The sequence below is a fragment of the Corvus brachyrhynchos genome, unplaced genomic scaffold (genome assembly GCF_000691975.1).
Source record: "Corvus brachyrhynchos isolate BGI_N302 unplaced genomic scaffold, ASM69197v1 scaffold223, whole genome shotgun sequence".
Taxonomy (NCBI): Eukaryota; Metazoa; Chordata; class Aves; order Passeriformes; family Corvidae; genus Corvus; species Corvus brachyrhynchos.
Window position 1 is genome coordinate 5916981 of NW_008237174.1, and position 19283 is coordinate 5936263.

The 19283-nt window shown below is 40.7% G+C and overlaps 1 protein-coding gene across 1 annotated transcript in view; it reads right to left on the reverse strand.

The window, feature by feature from the left end:
- PAX3 (paired box 3) overlaps nt 1-19283 on the reverse strand; it is a gene marked incomplete at its 5' end in the record, with an annotated part of 73331 nt that overhangs the window by 29517 nt on the left and 24531 nt on the right. The gene's annotated exons all lie outside the window — the stretch shown is intronic.

Genomic DNA, 19283 nt, shown 5'->3' on the forward strand with positions numbered 1-19283 from the left:
GGGCTGGGGGGCTGGGGAGGGCAGCCCGGGTGAAGGGGATGCTCAGCAGGGGTTAATCCAGCTCCCCCTCCCCAAACCTCTGCACCTGGAGGCGTCCCTCCAACACTGCCTCTTCCCATCAGAGGTAGGGGGCTCAAACACAGCCCTCCATCACACTGCGGGGGAATTAAGGAGGAAAGGGAAGGAGAGCAGCAGAACTGCCCCAGGATGGGGGTGTCAGAGGCACCCAAGGTGCTCATTCCTGCCTGGATCCTTCTTTGTGTTGGGGTAGGCTTTCGGCAGCTGGTTTTTAACAGTCAACAGGATAGAAACACACCAAGCATCCTTTTCTTCCTCAAAATAAAGTCCACAGGAAGATAGAACAACATCCTTATTTTGTGGTAACAGCCCTCTCTCTCCTTCCCTCTCAGCAGCTCTGTTTAGGGGTGGGCTCTTATATCCATAAAAAAATATAATGAAGACTCTAGAGCACCTCTCTCCCTCACAGCACATCAGCCCTTCATTTTTCTGTGTTTGCCTGGAGAAACATGATGCCAGGCTCCCCCTCTCCTCCTCCTCCTCCTCCTCCCAAAACCTCACTGTCACAGCAAGGAGCCATTAAAAAGAAAATACGCCCTGCCAGGTCTGTGCTAATCAAACCAGGACAAATAAACTCTGACACTCAACAACTCCCCGAGCGCCTGAAGCCCGGGGAGGAGACTACAGATTAGTTATGAATATGGCAGGCAGCAGGGGATGAGCTCAGGGGTCCCAAGTCACCCCGCAGCCACCTGTGAGCTCTTTAGACACCACAACTGAATGCCATGTTTATCTAAGATAAAGCATGCTTCAAGCAACAGAAGAGCACCCCTAAATTTTAGGTTCTGGTGCTCCCACCAAAGCACTTTTGGGCAAGGTTACTGAGACTCAGGGCTGCAATTTTACCCAATTCAGTGTTCGTTTTCTGTGCTTCACCATCCATGGGGTAAGAAGACAGAAGGGGGGTTTTGACACCCCAAGTTTTACCCTATTAAGTCACAGCCCAAAACTTGTTATCTACTGGACTCCTGTTCTTTGAGAGGAAAAACAAAAGCAAATTTCAAGAAACAAAGAATGAAACAAGCAGTCACAAAAGATTTCTCAGACAAGTTATGATAAAACATGCTAATGCTGTTACATGCTTCTCTTTTCCTATTAAAAGTGAAAATTTAGGATGGGCAAACATATAAAGAAATTCTCAACCTTGCTAAAAACAGCACAGTACTTAGTACCATGTGAAATACCCACAAATAGTAGAATTGCTTTTAACCAGTTCTACTGGCATTTTGACTATGATATATCAAAGAAGAAAAAATGAAACCAAAGAGAAAGCCTCTGTTCCAGACAGGAATATCGCTCATCTAACAAGGATTAAGTCACACTTCAATTACTCCTTTGAAAACCACTGCTATTTGTAAAGGGCATACTTACAAAAAAAAATTGTAAATGGCTTTTTTAAAACTCCACAGGCACTTTAAAAAAATCTGCAGTGAGAGAATGAGAGAAATGTTGAGAAAATATGGTGCTATTTAAGTAAACACATTAATAAGTACAATCAATCCGTTGCTGGAATTAGAAAAGAGCAAGCCCATATCCTGTGAGCTCTAAGCTGGAAAGTCAGCACAGAAAGGAAACAACCACCACTGCAGTGATAAAAGTGATCTTCTTGAGAGAAATGGATGGTATTTTTATTTCGTTTGGGCTGATTCACATAGAGAAGTGTGCTTTGTATGGCAAAGTGAAAAGGAAAACAGTAGCTGCAGTAAAAGGAAATGGCCAACAGTGACTTTTATTTACAATTACCAAGAGACAGGCTATTATTGACCATATGTGCCACAATCGCCCTCCTTATCATGGGTTGGCCATCATGTCCACTGGGAGCTGTTAATGAACTGGGTAATTGAGCTGCTGACATGTGTTACCAAAACAAAACAATAGGAAGAAGAGACAAATGAACATTTTATTTGCCAATCAGAGTAGGTTCCGCTTTTCAGAGGACTGTGCCTAAGTAAGTGGCTGAATACATAAAACAGTGCATTGAAGGCAAGCAGATGCATGCACAATAATGGTTAACTGACAGCCTATGGCCCATCTGTGCTTAACATTTTGTTAAAGAAATTACTTGACTTGCTAAAGAGACAAATCATACAGCTGCCCCAAGTGCTGCATTATAAGAGATAAATCATTAGCTAAACTGTTTCATGCTTAAAATGACAATGCATATTAACAGTTATGCAGGGACATTTTGTCAGCACAGCTTGATGCAGTTATAAGTGACAAAAAATGTGACAGCTCATAGCTATTCAGTGATTTCAACTTAGAAGAGAATGACAACACTGTGAAAACAATTTCACTGCACAAACAATAGACAATTCACAGGCTCTTCTTTTTTAAAAATGTATTTAATTTTTTTGAATGATGAAATAATATGGAAAGAGAAAAAAATGCCCAGTGTCTAACTGTTCTGCACCATTAATCTGCTAGCATGTACTTCATTCAAAACCACAGAGCATCAAAAAGGAACACATTCCATTTTAAATATCAAAGACTGCATCGCCAGCACTAAGAATAAATGGCTAATTCTCAACTGTGCATGAAAGGATAAAGAATTTCTAGAGTGAAAGGAAGGGAAAAGGAAACTGCAAATACAACTACAAAAATCTCTTCTTATTCCCCCACCTTCTTTGCCAAAAAGAGATTTGCTTTGTTGATACAAGTAATGCTAAAGTACTTAACAGCTTTTCATATGGGTCTGATACCAACTTTCACTGCTGTAAATTTGCACTGGGGGATTACTATTATTATTATCATTGTCATTATTATAATTATTATCATTATTAACATTATTATTTTACATTGAAAACTAAATATAAAGGAACTGCAGTTAGCACTTGCATCCTGTGGTCCATGGAGTACACACACATGCATGTGTACAGTCCAGGGAGCACACCCAAGGGAGGGCAAAAAGGAAGACCAATCTCCTCAATCAGATTTACCTGAACAGCTGGATTATCCAAAAAAAAAAAAAAAAAAAAAAAAAATGGTTCAAAAAATAAGGATAATTTTTCTCCCTTTCCCAATGGATGTTGGTTGCCTCAGGGGAAGAAGCTAAAAAAAAAAAAAAAAAAAAAAAAAAAAAAAAAAAAAAAAAAAAAAAAAAAAAAAAAAAAAAAAAAAAAAAAAAAAAAAAAAAAAAAAAAAAAAAAAAAAAAAGTGATTTGGTAAAAGTCATGTACCCTGTGGGAGATTTCTCTGCGGTTTCAAAAGCTGATATTCACACAAGTGTTAGCTCAGGTTTAATGACTAAATAAAAATTAAATTGCTACATTTTTCCCCACAAAGCCAAAATTGCCTCGCTGACTGTGTAGAGTTTCCACTCACTGGCCTCAGAAGATTAGTCTGCTGTTTCTACTGGTATACGAGCAAAGCTGGATCCAGGCAGGCTTTGACCCTTGCTCAGTCTCTCCCACCTTTCCCAGCAGATCCAGGGAGAGCCCAACGAGAGGGAGCCGGCACTGCGCTAACCCGGGCACGGCAGAGCGCTGCGGCACAGAGCGCACACTCGGGGGCTGTCCCCGGGCTGGGAATCACCCCGGGCCGGTCCCCCGAGCGCAGCCCGGCCACTCCGAGCAGCTCTGCAAAAAGCGGCGGCAGGAGGCAAAAGCACAGCTCCTTGTTTTTCACCGGGAGCTCACGAGTGCCCACGTCTGGGGATTTTTCCAGCCCTTCCCACAGGGAGCATCCCTGTTAACGCTGAGAACACGAGTACTGTATTTAAGTATTGCAACATCTCGTCTGTTCACTTACAAATACTAGGACATTTCAAGGAAAAACTTCCGGAGGATTAAAGAACTTTTTATCCTAAATTTAAAAAAAGGTGAAGGAAACTAAATACACAAATCCAAATGAGGTTTTCTCCCAGGAAACTTTAGGAATTTGATATTTTAGGTGATATTTTAATATAAGACAGGGAGACTTAGGAGGAAAGCTAGATCTCCCTTGCAGAAATCCCGGAACATACTAAGAAAGGACTGGCATCATGTCTTCAAGCTGATATCAGCTGATGGAAGAGCTGATTGGTAACGAATTAAGACTGAAAACATTGGGTATCCTGGGAGATGGAATTTGTCAGCTGAGAAATTAAATAAAGCAAATGAAGGAGTCTCTGGACAAATAATGAGACTGTATTAGTGAGTTAAAGCACTGCAAATAATTGAGTTGTCAGCAATCTCTCAATTGTGTAAGGCAGTGTGGATTTTTCAGAAGAAAAAAAAAATCTATAAATTATATTTGCCACAATCCTTTGCAACAACACCATGCAAACAGAACTCCTAAACTTATATGAGCTGATCAAACTACTGGGAATACCAAGAGGGGAAGAGCATTTTTCAACAACAGCTCTGCATTTCTTCACTGATTCCACTTATATTATTGCTAAAATATTTTTGAAGAAAGCAGAAACTGTACAGATGGCTAAAGTAAAAAACATGGAAAATGTTTTAATAAACTTCCTATTTGTCTCAATTAGTTCTAGCACCTGAATTAATAACATTCTTGATTCCAAACACTGGCAGAGCAAGCTGTTGTAGATAGCTTCATCTCCATGTCATGATTACACTCCTCAAAGTCTCAGTGGGAAATCAAGTTTATCATCTCTTCTTAAACCCACAGCTGCAGCTGAACCACCCCTCAAGCCCCTTTAACCCACTCCAGAGGTACACTGAGCTATATGACCATCTCTATTTATCACTTTCAGGACTTGGAATGGCCAAAATATTTCCAGACTTTTTTTTTTCCTGAACAGAATATTTCATTTTGTCATTGAATACACGCAGTTTCCTCTAGAAATCACTTAACCTTGCAGGAGACTTTTGTAAGAGAAAACTAAAAGTACTCATTTTTTTCCCCTCTGCTTTTCAGATTTCAGTCAATTAAAATAGCTTATATTTTTCACCAAATATTTTTTCTTTGATTGATTTTCCAAGACACTACTTACTCCTGCCAAATACTTCTTTTCCAGCAAAAGCTGTAAGTAACTCTAGGTCACTTCCATCACAACTACATAAGAATTGGGGTGCTGACCTCAAAATCCATCATCTTCTGTCATGAAACCTGGTCCTACTGAGTATTGAGCCCTCCAGTCCCACTGGCCAAAGACAGGCCCTGTCTTTATGGTTGTTCCAGTGTTTGGGATAAAAGGACCCTACAACGGGATAGCAACAGGGTGCTCAGTACCTCTTTGTGTTACTTCCTGTGGGGTTTCTCATTCCAGTCCTTGCCTTGGGTGCCAGCATGGGGGGGTGCAGGACTCTGTGCTCAAGATTCCCTGAAGCACACAATGCTGTTTCATTCATTAAAGCGCCTGTGATGCTGTTACAGTAATTACCTTGAGTCCATCCAAGAGCTGGTCACCTGCAGATGCTCCCTTGTTCCTCACCCTGTGAGGTTTGCACACCCATGAGCTCCTGGCATCATCCTTTAATTACACTTCCTGGGAACTGTCTCCTACCAACATCACAAAAGCTATTGGAGCTCACAGATGTCACCTGACCATAGCACTGCCAAAATACAGACACTAAACAAACATGAGAAAATAAAGTGCACACACAGTGCTCTGAGGACGTGGACCCTGGCTTGCTAATAACGAAGCAAGGTACACAGCTTGCTATCTGCTCCAAAGAAACACAGGAAGCTTAATTTCCAAAGAAAACTCACAATTTTTCAGTCCAATAAGAAAAACAGAAAAAAGCCCTGCACCAGCTGACCTCAGAGCAGTTAATGAAAGGGAATTATGGGCTGTGCTGGTCTGCAGCCAGCCCCCCAGCACCTTTATAGCATGGAAGTCCCAGCATGCCAGCTGGGAGTCACTCTGGATCCAGCCTCTACACCACAGACATATGTGATTCCCATACATTTGCTCTCATTTACTATTTGTTGACAGATGCTGATAAATGTTCTTGAAAACCTGCGGGAACAATGGTTACTGGCGAATGCCTAATGGTAGAGATGTCAAAAATTATTTGACTAAATATACACATACTTAATATCACCAGCTCTGAAACCTTTACACATATTAACCTATTTATAACTGTCTCTCTAAATTACTAGCAGCCCCAAAAACTGAAGAAGTAACTCTGCACCAAATTTAGTGAGATAAACACACTGGCTTCTCTTAACCGTTCACCATATGCATACAGCAGAAGTGGCAGAATGCCTGTTGATGAGTCCTGTAGGCTTTGCTTGGACACTAACATTACAAAACATATTTTTACTCATTTCCTTTTTCCCTCTTCCCACAGTGTCCCTACAACATAAGCATCCAGAATCGCAATGACTTAAAGTGAAGTGATTGTCTAAACAGAGAATATTTAAGTGATATGTAAGGTACAAAGCCACACATACTATAACTCATTTACTCCTTGCCATTTCCAAAGAAAGAGACTCTGAAGAATCTAGTTCTACATTCCTGGTATTAAATGCAAATCACATTGTGTCAGTGGTCTTTGGATTCAGCCTCTAGACTCAGATGTAGCCCTCAACCACCCTCAGGCATCAGGAATGTCCACACTCAGAAGACACTAGGTTTTAAATTTAGTTCCTTTTACCCAGGCAGGGAACCCACTGAAACTGCCTGTGGGTTTTTTTGGAGCATGAAGAGCAGCTCATTTTTAGATGATCTCCCACACACTGAAAATCAATGGTTTCATTAAAACTGATGGTTTCACCCTCCAGAAATAGGGCAAATTCTCAAAGATAACAGTGAAAGTGTCCCAAATCAGATTTGCAATATTTAAAATTAGGGGGAAAAATTGCCAAAATGCAAACAGATGAATCCAGAAAAGTTAACATGCCTAGTTTCTTAGCTACAATCTTTCATCTCTGTAAGATCAGCTATCTTTAATTGTTCGGCTGTAGGGTTAATTGATAGCATCTATTTAAAGGTTCACTCTGTTTCCCCAGAGGTCCTCAACATTTCAGGGGGAAGCAGGAGAAGATCTGGGAGAAGCTTTATATCAGCTATAAAAATCCTGGCTCCTGTTTCATCTTTCCTTCCAGTGCTCTGGCACCACACAACAGAGTTCTTTTATTCATCAACTTGTACACAACTTAGAGCACCACAGCCTGAAAAGATTCATACATGCAGTGCTGGGTACCCAGGAACATCTCAAGTGAGAGTCCTAATAGCTCCATCACAAAACATGCAACAAGAGAGCTTTCTTGGGTGGGAATAAAAGTAGTTCTCCTTGTTTCTAATTTCTCCTGAAAACATCATAATATTCTAGAATATTCAAAAGCAAGAGGGCTTCTCCAAAGCAGACTCTCCAGAGTGCTTGGCATTTTCCTGCCACTGTATGAAAACATAACAGGTCCTAAAATGAGAGCTTGACCATCTCATCTTGTAAATCCAGTCTGAAAGAGAAAAACCTCCATGATCAGTACTGGAAGAACAGCAACCACTAACACAGAGCTCGCCCTCCTTGCCTATGCAAACAGGCAGAACATATTTTGCTGGGCTTTTCTAGGAAGTTTAGAAAAGACAAGCATTCAAACCCGACTGAATTTCAGCAAAAATCATGCTCTTTCTTTTTATTTGACAGCAAATTTTTAAAATGCTAATTTTTTTCTTCAATTCATACCCTATGGATTGTGAGATGCAATTCTCTGTCTGCTTTAGGTCAAACCCTGCTGAGAGCCACATCAAAGTGGTTAATACAGATTAGGAAGTCAAAACTTGGCCTGCAACCCAGCCGGACAGAGCCCAACAGAGGGGCCTGACAGATGCCCCAGATGCGTCCAGGGGGAGCCTGCCAGAGTGAACTCTGCACAATAGCAGAGAGACAGAAAAGAATAAAAGCTGCACACTGCCAGCCAGCCTCCTGTGTCCACAAAGGAAAACCGAGATCAACAGAGAAACCAGCTCTTGGCAGCTTTTCTAAGTGGCTTCCTTTTTATTGTTAGACAAGCAGGACAGGGAGATCCAGGGTCCCAGGTTTAATACTGCCCAAGGGGATCACAAACCACAGAAACAAATGCGAGAGGGCTACTTTGAGAGGGTAGTGGACTTTTTGCCTTCATCTACTGTTGGCCAAGAAATCAGTAACTCCAATACCTCTGTCCCTGGTAGCACACAAATGTTGTGCCGTTGGGCTCACAGCAGAAGCCTAGAACATTTGTTGTCTCAATAGACACCAAATGAGACAGGAATTCTAGAGGAGCTTCACTGCTGTGACAGCTTGGCAACATCTGCTGCAGTTTGGGTACCAGTGAGCGGAGACCACTGCTCATCATAGAGCTCAAGAGCCTCCATCTCTGCTTAAAAGTCTGTGCACCTTCATGTGCTTACATCATTAGGCCCCTTTCACAGAGAAGTCCCAAGATCTGTGTTGATGCAGCCCCCAGCACAGTGGCAGTCCATGAGCAGGGCTCCTGTTTACCATAGCAATACAAATAACAACAAGTGGCTGAGTGACAGATGGCCTGGAAACATTTCTGATGTTTTCAGTGACAATTACCTATTCAGACACTCCAGTCAGACTTTCCAAATCACAGACTAAGGGCAGCTGCCATACAACATTTTACAAACAACTTTGACCCAGGCTGTGTTCTGATGAACACTCACTTAATTCTAACATATATGATCACATATAAATGGATTAACCAATGTGCAGTGGATAGCTTCACTGTGAATGGTCAGATTGGGATCTTCAAAGAAGAGCCTGCATCTGTCATTAAAATTAAATAACAGTCATGCTGTTCTGCTCAGGTACCAGAATTTGTATTACCAAAATCCTTGCACTTTTTTGAAAGTCTCCTTCAACTCGAAAATTGTTTTGCAAAATTCAAACATCCAAAGGTTTTTTTTTTCCAATTTGACTGCTCAGGAAAAGAGTTTGCAAAAAGTGTCTCAATCCAAACAACATCTCATCCAAGCTCCCATGCTTTGTTTCGCATTTTTAATCCCATACTACTTGGAATTATTCCTATACTCTTCTATATAAGACATAAAATCACTAGAACTGCCACTAAGATTTTTTTTGATCGGGATCTAACCCAAGAAACTTAATTACACCCAGGGTCTGTGTAAGGAAGGGTCTAGACCATCTTCTGTCCAACTTGGAGCAAGTGGGACATCATTGCCTGCCTCGGAACACATTTAACTAGAAAGACAAAAATCAAGCATCTTTGCCTCCAGGAATGTTGTTGCATTGGAGACTTCAATTTTCATTATAATCCTGGACCATCAAGGTTCAGTAGGAGGTTTGTGATCTTTCTAAGCAAACCTGGACTTCGTTTTGAATAAAAAATGGGCGTATTTATGGTTTTGCATCAAAGTCATGTGAAATGTCTGGTTTTGCATGGATTCAATTAGAGACAAGCCTAAGGCACAAAAAGTTCAGATCCGGATCAGGATCCAGACCCACCCAAAGCTGAGGGACATTTAGACTGAGGGACTTGGTTCTTGTCCATCTCCGATTCCAGCATGAAAATCAGGTGGGACTCACTTTCAGCAAACCCCAGGTCCTCCCCAGATTTTTGCAGCTTTTCCAGCTTGGCATGTCAGCAACAGCAGGAGGGTTCCTATGACTTCTGATGGGATCTGAAACCCATAAGACACTGTTTGAGTCCCTGCAAACCAAAACCATGGCATCTTCCCAGCTCTCACAATTAAGCTTTAAGCCATAAGAAAAAAAGAAAAGCCAAATTAACAGCCCTATTGACAGTTTTATAGACCCCTGAGGGCTCTGCCTACATCCAAAGACAGCGGGGCTTTTCTAAATTAAAGTGAATTAGCAATCAAGTTCCTAAGAAGGATTCATTTAATAAATTAAAGGGCAGAATTCAAAACAATTTCAAAAGTAATCCCTTGGCCACAAATCATTCTCTGTACAGTGGAAAAATGGAACATTGTCATTCTGATGCTTGTCTTAATTGGCATTCAGTTGTTTTCCTCTTTTAAAGTAATTGTTTATTATTTTAGTGGGCACCATCTTGTAGTCAACTAATGTTGCCATAAGCTTCTTTAGGAACATGATAAACTCCTAATTCTGCCTGATAAATTCAAGTTCTTATTTGGTTAATTTTTGCAATCAGAATTAGGGAGAAAGAATTAGAAGTAAATTTGACCCTGCTGAGCCACTGAAGGAACCAAGATTCCCACAGTCCTCCTTAGCCTTCGAGTCCACCAACATACTGAGCAAACTTTTTGGCTTTCTGAATTGTGCACCGCACGTACAACATGGTTTCAGGAGCCTGTTCCCACGAGGCAGCTCATTTTTTTTAGCAAAACTATGTCAGTACCAGGCTCTAGCACAAAGTATTTTACAGAGTTTGAACTCTCAGTTTAGAAGTACAGATATTCTCACAAAGTTAAATTCAACCCCACAAATTTCCTGAGCGCTTATATCAAACTCAATGCAGCTACCATTAAAAGTGATGACTTACAGACTCCCAAAATGCCGTTCCCTTTAATGTGATTTCCTATGGTAACACGCAATTCACGAGAAGACCTTTGCACCTATTTAGGAACAGGCAGACTTTCAAATTAACTTTGGTGGAGCCATGACAGATTATACCAGCAAAGGTTCGGCTGCTCTGCCATTTGGGTATGTTTCCAGTTGATGTCATTTCATGCTTTCAGACCATTGTTGCAACTTGGTGAGAATGGGAATATTTGCCCTTCTCATTTCACATTTCTCCTTCCAAGCTTTCTCCCCCGCCTTCCCGATTCTGTGCTAGCAGGAAAAAAACCCAAAATCTAGTTAAAGGCTTTTGTGAAACATGGAAAGAGAAGGAATCATTTGTTGTCTAGAGGAAGAGGCATGTGGTCATGGCACTCACTCAGGATGCTCTAGAGTAGAGACCAACTGGAATCTGTCAGACCAGTAACTCCTTCTCCATTTCCACTCTTCAAAAGGTCCAGTGAGTGCTTGAAAGAAGACAGATCAAACCCCAGACAAATAAAAACCCAACACACACCCCAAATAAGCCCCAAACATTTGAGTTTGACTCTCCCACACTCCAAATACCCAGCAGAGGGTAGTTACACAGATGAAGTGGAGGAACTCGGAGGACCTAGAGAGTTTTGCTTACAGCTTTTACCTCAGTGCCATGGAAACACATTCCTTCCCCAACGCAGGGATATGCTCTGCTCACAGCAGACAGGACAGGCACTTTCTCCCCTACTCCCAACCAGGAATTCCATCTGGAGTCAGGAAACTTCTCCTAGCAAATATGAGGTGCTCCCAAAAAAAGTCAGTTTTGTCCAACTGTCAGGGTCCAACAGGAAAAGCATTCTGTCTAAAAAACATCAAAGTTTGACTGTTACAGCTCAAGGGTTTTTCTTAAGACTTTCCCTATATTATAGGGAAACACAAAATTCAGAAATATTTACTGAAAGACTTAATAAGAGACTGGAACTCTTCTGTTATAACTGCAGTGAAGAGCAGCGAACACGACTGTTTTCCCAAGCATGCCAAGGCTTTCCATTATGCTGATGTCTCTGGAGCCCAACGTATGCACTAAACGCACAATTCAGGTCTACAATATTCACACTATACAAGTAAAAGTCCAACAGATAATCTCTTTTCTGTCACCTCTTGTCACACTGGTTCCCAGAAATACTCAGTTATCATTGCACATTATATTTTAATCACCATTCAATGCAAACATAATGGGCTTTAGTGAACAGTCATATTTATTATTCCTACAACTATGCCCTTCTCTTCCCCTCCAAAGCATAACCAAAGTTGCACCGTTCAAACACATCTCTTTAGAAAGTCAGGCAAAGTGCCTCCTAAAGGCATCAGAATAACAGTTTTTAAGAGCACCGTATTCCATTTTTTCTTTTTTTTTGGCTTGTTTCAATGGGGAGCATCTTAGCGTGGAACTAAAATAAGTCAACATCACGAAGCACAAAAGATTGCAAGGATTTTCTGCAGCATGGGCTTGTCAAAGCAAGTAGGCAGCCTTTGTGTGCTCCAGCACAGCAGGAGCATTCCTCCAGGTCTGAGTGGCGGAGCGCCCCCGGCCACGGCTGCCCTGGGCGCCAGGGTTCCCACACCCAAGGCGGTGGGAAGAGGAGAAAGCAGAGCTGCAGAAGTAGCGTTGTAAATGGGATGAACTGGTCAACACGCTTCTTAGGAAATCCATGGCTTCCAGGAAGAATCACGTGGAAAGATTTACAATACCTCCACATCAAAGGGTTTGACATTGGCTATACTGGTCCTTTCAAAAGAAAGACATGTCTGTCCCCTATAGCATCAACTCTGACTCAGGCAAGAGTGCAAAGACATTGCTGAGAGTCCTGCATGTCCATACAAAAGTAAGTTTTAGCTTTGGATTTCAAAAAGAATTAAACAAAAAACACTACCAAGAGTAACTGAAATAAAATTCCTATTTTCCTTTGCTCCATTAAGGACGCTCAATTTAAGTCTTAATCTTGCAAACTGCTCTGATAAATTGCCACTTTTTCACAGTTAAAACTTCACATTTCTATTTCCCCTTTACACCTTGCGCCAAGGCAGCTTTAAGGATAACGCCTGTGTTAGGAGCATGAATGGATGACCCTCCTGTACACACTGACCCAAAGATAAACTTTGACCTGATGTTTGCTAATAACACTACTTCTTAAGATGCCTTGTTTCTTTTATGAACTACTGCTTGACTCTAGGATCTAGAAGCTGACATGCATTAATATACATCTCTGGGTGCCCTTTGACTTGGCCATCAAGACCCTTTGACCCCAGACTTGATTCCTAAACCCTGTCAATTGTTTGCAAGTGGAAAAAACTTATTTTCTAGTCATAATTAGTTTTAGACATGTTTTATTAAGGATTTCTTGCCTCTTTTTAAGTTGTTGTTATTTGAATTTGGGTATACTGGATGTTTACTTCATTTAGTGGGCTTCCAGATTAAAAAAAAACCACCAAAGATACTCCTTTAGAATTTAATCTTTTGTTTCCAAGCTTTGTAAAACTCCCAGTAACACTCAAGTGCTTTAACATTACAAAAAACCTCCCCATGAATGATAATATATTCTAAAAAGACTCCTTTCGTGCTTTTCAGATTCATCTGTGTATTTCTGCAACTTCATAACTTTTTTCAGATCACTTTACGGCATTTTTCAGATGCAGTCCCGGAGCCATAAAAGCCAAAGGCAAGACTTAAATTGATTCCCATGTCAGCAGGATCCAGTCTTTCGACTGAGGCACTCCGAACCACTTTCTAGCTAACACTTGGCGTTTTTAGACCAAATTCTTGGAAGAAGTTTTAGAGTCTACAGCAAAAAACCAGATACATTTATATTTACGTCTATTCCTACCCTGTGTACCCTCTGTTCTTGCATCCATACACACACAATATGCACTAAAAGGAGAGGATGAGGAGCCCACTGCCAGCCCACCCCCGCCAGCACAGGCATGCTGCTGCTTCCTGGTACATTCCGAGTTGGAAATTTCTAATTCCTGGAATCATGTTACATTATGGCAGGAATTGCTGCACTTCTGCCTGTTTTACATCAGGCCTGAGAGATTGCACAAAGGGAATGAATGCTTTCCAGTGCTTAGATGATGTATCAAGTGTACATCGCACACACAGCACTGCAGCAATCAGCATCTGGGAAGGAACACCAGCAACTAAAAGGCCTCCAGTCTGAAGGAGAAGCACTGGGAAACAGCAAATGAGGGGTTTTAGCAAAGCAAAGCAACTACCCCTTATTTTTGTTCAGAAAATGCAGTACAGCCTCAGCAATTACAATGTTCTATTCTAAGAGCTGGCCCTGTTTTCTTGCTAGGAAAAAATATTTCCCAAAAGCTCTGAGAAAAAAGCAGCCTAAAATTAAGTTTTGCATTTAAAAAGTTAAATCCACATAGCACAAACCAACACTCACTGAAGATATCAAAGACCAGGAACACATCAGGCACTTGCACCAACAAGGATAAACAGGCACCAGTTTCATGGAAAAGATGCTCAAGTTCTACCTCTTGCTGCACAGGTAAACCAGGCTTCAGCTTAGTTGGGTGGTAGAACAGCCAGGTAAGAAATTTTGTGCTTTCAAGCATCCCACTACCCCCTGAGAGGTGCATCCCAAGCACCCACCCCACATCTCAGGTCCCCAGGCTGACAACCTGGGAGTGGGCCAGGGCAGTGTCCAGCCTCAAAGCACACTCACCTCATGGACAGAGGGGACTCAGTCACACACAGCATCTAGGAAACTCTACCAGGCAAGCAGCACTAATCAAGGGTTGGGGTTTTTATTAAATCCTTATGCATGTCTGAGAAGACCTAAAATGTTCTTTCCTGTTTCCAGAAGAGAATATACCCCAAACAATGTGGGGTTTGGAGTCGTCTTTTCAGGGTTTGGGGCTTGATGGCTCCTTTGGATCAGGCAATTGGACTGATTTCTGTAGGACAAAACCGTGAGTAGAGAAAACTGCAGCAAAGAAAGAAAACCTGTTCCAAGCAAGGCATCCATCCGACCAATGCATGCTGCAGCCCGGGCTCACTTGGTTTGAAACCAAAATCTTAGGAGGAAACAAAGCTCCCCAAAACTCATGCGAATAAGATTTGGTCAGATATCCCAACTTTCCAAGTTTCCACAGAACAGGGTGTTCAAACCCCAAGTGGTTTGCTCTATGTTCAGATAGTAGATAACACACATCGTGGGACTTGGGTGCTTTCTGTTTCCTTTTCTCAGCTCAGCTGACTCCATCCAGCCATCCTTCTTTTGCTCTGGTCACAACCTGAAGACTATTGCCTCCTTTTGCAGTCCTACACTCACAATTTTACCTTGGCAGAGGCTATTAAGCTGGAATGCTATCCAGCAGGAGAGGGAACCACCCCTCTGGGACATGCACTGACCTTCCTTGCTCCAGGCAAATACAGCTACCCCAGGGAGTGAGAACAGTGCACTTTCTGTCTGCAGAGGAAGAAAGAAGTTTAGATAATATTTGAAACAGCTTAAAATCAGAGAGAGAGATGATGAAAACAGTCCAGCTAGCCAACTACACCAAACAGGACTGCCACTGCCATGGATCCTGATCCAAGTCCAGCTGGAGATACAGGCAAGGCAGCTTGCACCAGCTAAGGCTCTATGCTCCTTGTAGAAATCCTCTCTATTTTCAGCTGATGAAATGATACTTTGTCAGTCTTGATATATTCAGAGAGATCCTTACAGAGCCTTATCCCTCCTGTAAGAGGAGAACCTTTTAAACCCAAACAAATTTAATTTATGGCTTTGACTCCAACAGACTACAGATAAAACCCTATGGACATCAGGAGGGACCCACACAAAACAAAGGTCATTGGTTCTGTACAGTTATTCCAGCTGGAATTCTTAGACAGTGAAGTGTTCACACAGTGCCATTTCTTCTATTACTATGTAACTTTGAAACAGTGCTATGCCTAACATACACAAGAATTCCTCTTCTTTTCTGCTCCTAAAAAAAAAAAATACAGTGGCCACTATAAAAGAAAAGATGATATTTCTTCTTGTATGGTGGCAGAACCCCTCATACAAGCACAACCACACTGAATAGCCTTTTAGGTTATTTGTTAGACTGAAGTTCAAAGGAGGGTGCAGTGTAGCCAGGAAAAAAAAATAGTCCCTCTGGTTAAAATTTAGCATGCAAGATCTCAACAAAAGTGATTTTTTTGACTGTGCCAATGCTTTTGTTTTCTCAACAACAGCAACAAAAAAATTATTTTTTCCTTCTCCTCCACAGTAAACCATTACCAGCTGTTGATGGAGTATTTTTTTAACATGCGTTAAGTCATATTGTATATTGTCCATTTCATGTGTGTAGAGCATTTTTTGCTATAAATTCTTTACCATGTTAAACCAAGTGTACCACCCAATCTTGCTACACAGCTTAGGGCTTGTTGACACGAGTAGGACCCCACCAAACGGGATCATGCTGGAGACTGAAGTTACATTTACACAAAGGTAGGTGCAGCAGCTCCCTCAAACTGTTGCAAACCTGTGCAGCAGATTTTACCAGAAAACAGACAAAAAAAATAAAAAGAGGAAAGGAAAAAAATATCAAGACCAAAAAAGCACCTCCAAGATGCAAGTAGTTCAGTAACGTTGCAAAGCTTCACATATTTCAAGATGGTTCTTGTCACACACATTATTATATATCACATCTTATTATACAATCTTCTGCATCATCTGGATCAAGGCCAGAGCACTTTTCTCACATTGCAAATTCATTATTATTTCCTTGTTTCAATAATTTGACAATTTAATGCAACTATGAAGATAAGTTCAGGAATCTTTTCTTATGCCAGGACTTTAAAATATGACTGTTTATGGGCATATCCATTTGGGCAAATAAAATCATGTATTTGTTTTTCATGCACAAATTTGGGCCAGTGGAAAAATCAAGCCCCATGGGGATAATTTAACCAACAATACAAAAAAAACCTGTGAGGCAAATGTGAAACTTTGTCCTTAATTTACCCTGTTAGGGCAAAACAAGGCAGGAATCTCATACCATGTGTGCTACAATGCTTAGGTACAACAGCATATGCTAAGTAAGGAGAGTTGCAGTCTTGGCTCAATCTCATTGTTTATTGTGGTTTAAAGTCTGACCCTTACCATTATATGTGGTTTAAAACTATATTTGGAGGAAAGATCGAAAACGGCTCTCCAAGGTTTGTAAATGTGTTTGTCTTTAAGGTTTGTTCCAGAGGAAACCATGCGTGTCTTAGCTTGCTCCATATGCAAACCCTAACACGATTTTTAAACATGCTAATGCTCACATTCTGCATCTCAGGTTAATCGAGAAGGGTTTTTTGTTGGTTTTCTACTAGCAGCTTGCCTACAATCCACCAACTCACCACTCTTTATGTATATATGTTGAATAATTATGAAGCTCTGAGTATTTATCACCTTTTCTGAGCAGTAAGCAGAAAGAAATACAATACTATTACTTCCAGCTACTGGCTTTCCCAAGATAATTAGATAACACAGTGGACTGAAGCCTTGGTTAGCCCAATGCTGTTCAAGTTAAGTGATTGACATGCCTCTGTCTGGCTGCTCTATTAACTGTTTCATTTTGTTGCTATTTGCAGTTTGCTTGGCTAATACTTCGAACAAATACAGACTGTTTCTTTAGCCCCTTTTTTCTCTTTGACCTTCTCCTGCCCATTTTCTTTGAGTCACTTCAAACTGCCTTGAAAAGGCCTGTTGAATGTGCACAGTCCATCAGAGTCCCAGGTTCATCCCATTCCTTGCCCTGAATGCTTTACTTCAAAGATGGGCCGCATTCTTTAATTGCCCTTTGAATTAATATCAAAGGGTCACAATGCGAGTGCCAGAAGAGAAAGAGGCTTTAATGAAGCAAAGAGCTGCCATTCATTTGCAGATAAGCACGTTTTTATGCCTGACTGGTCACCATGGCTAAATGCTGGGTGAAGAGAAGGCAGGGCAGGCAGAGAGGCTTTCACTTAAGTGGTGATTAGTTCAAACAAACAAGAGTAAACAAATAAAAAAAACCGCAAACATCCCCACAACAGAAAATAAGTTAATATGGCTGAAAGTGTTAAAAAAGTATCAACAACCCATTGTGTTCATAATGCCCTTAACCTTTGGCAAAATACTGGGGTCTAGCTCAGCCTCTGTTCCAGCCCCCTCTCTCCCCTTACCTTCCACAAAAAACACTTTGGGCTTTAAACTTTCACCCTTAGGCTCAGACCAAAGAAACAAATAGTTTTAACACAGTTCTTTCCAGGGTTAGAAAGAAAAGGAATCAGCAAGTTAACTTTGCTTATTTTTTTCTGAGACAAAGCACATTTGGTAATTTGCATTTTAGTGCCTAGGGAATAAAAACTCTATACTTAATTATTATTGATTTACATTTTCCTAATGAATTGAGTACTGTGTAAAAATGTTAGGGTGTTCAACTTTCTTAATTGCCTAAAGGTCTCTAATATTTTGTTCTAAATTACAATTTTTGGGGATTTTGTTAGGTAGACTGGCTAGTTTTGATTATTTGAGACATATGAAGGGCACTAGGAAAGCTTACTCAACTTCTTGATCCTGCCTATGAAACCTTCTATTTTCTCTTTAAAATAGCAAGAATACAAAACTAAAATGAGAAGCTTCAACATAAAATATAATGTAATATAATTACAGCCACAATGCAAGTATACAGAAACAAGGAGTTCACAGGTGTCCTCTTTATAAATTCTGACTTATTATTTATAGACTCAGACTTCTCTTTACACAGAAATAATTTACTTAACAAATACTAGGTTGTTTTCTTGCAGAAGAATTATCCCCCCATGAAAGAGGGTTAGCTATACTCATAACGGTGTAAAAGTGACTTATAAGTGCATTCTCACCAGGAATTGTGCTGGTTTCTCCCATAACTAAGAAGGTTGTAGGAGTACAAACAACCTGGAAAAACACAGACCACATTTTTAGCCCCACTTCTTCAAAAAGGTTCAATCATTAATATTGCATCCACTCAAGCCTAATTCTATGTGCAACCTGTCACAAGACTTTCCCTCACTAACACTTCCTTGGATTTATTTTTTAACTCCTCCACTGCTACCTTACCCCTGCCTTGCTTATCAAGAATGTTCATCACCCCAATCCTGGATTGGAATCTTTATTACTCACCAGAACGTGAAGAACTTTGACCTTAAACATCCAGCTGGAAATTCAGTACTGACAAAGTCTGGAAAAGCATCTTGCATTTGTGAGGTGGAGAAAAGAAGCACAGTAATAAAAAACATGCAACAGATGAAAAGGTCTCAGCTGCAGAAGAGGGAGAGAAGAGACTTGGAAGTTTCAATGCCAGCACCAGCATGGTTAAATTGCTTTTTTTTCAGAATATAAAATCATATGTTGAGCAGCCTGCTAGAAAACTGCTCAACTGTACTGCATTAAATTAACAGTACTACTGAAATTTGGGTGGGGTTTTTGAGCTACCCTGGCTTGCAATCTTGATTTAACACTAGCCAAGACTCTCAAAATTCTGGATTAACTCTGAGAATTATTTCATTAAATGTCAAACACTACCGCTGCAGTGCTCCTCTAACACCTGATGCTCTTCTCTTTCAGAAGTGTTATATTTTTGAACACATTTTTCAAAAAATATTAGCTAATTTATTTTCCCTATATTTTCCATACTTCACATTATTAATTTCACTCTTCTTCATATATTTACAGGCAGCTCTGTACATTAGGCTAGATTACACTATTAGCTGTCAACATAAATCATTCTGCCATACTTGAATTCCTCTTCTAGAAATCACAG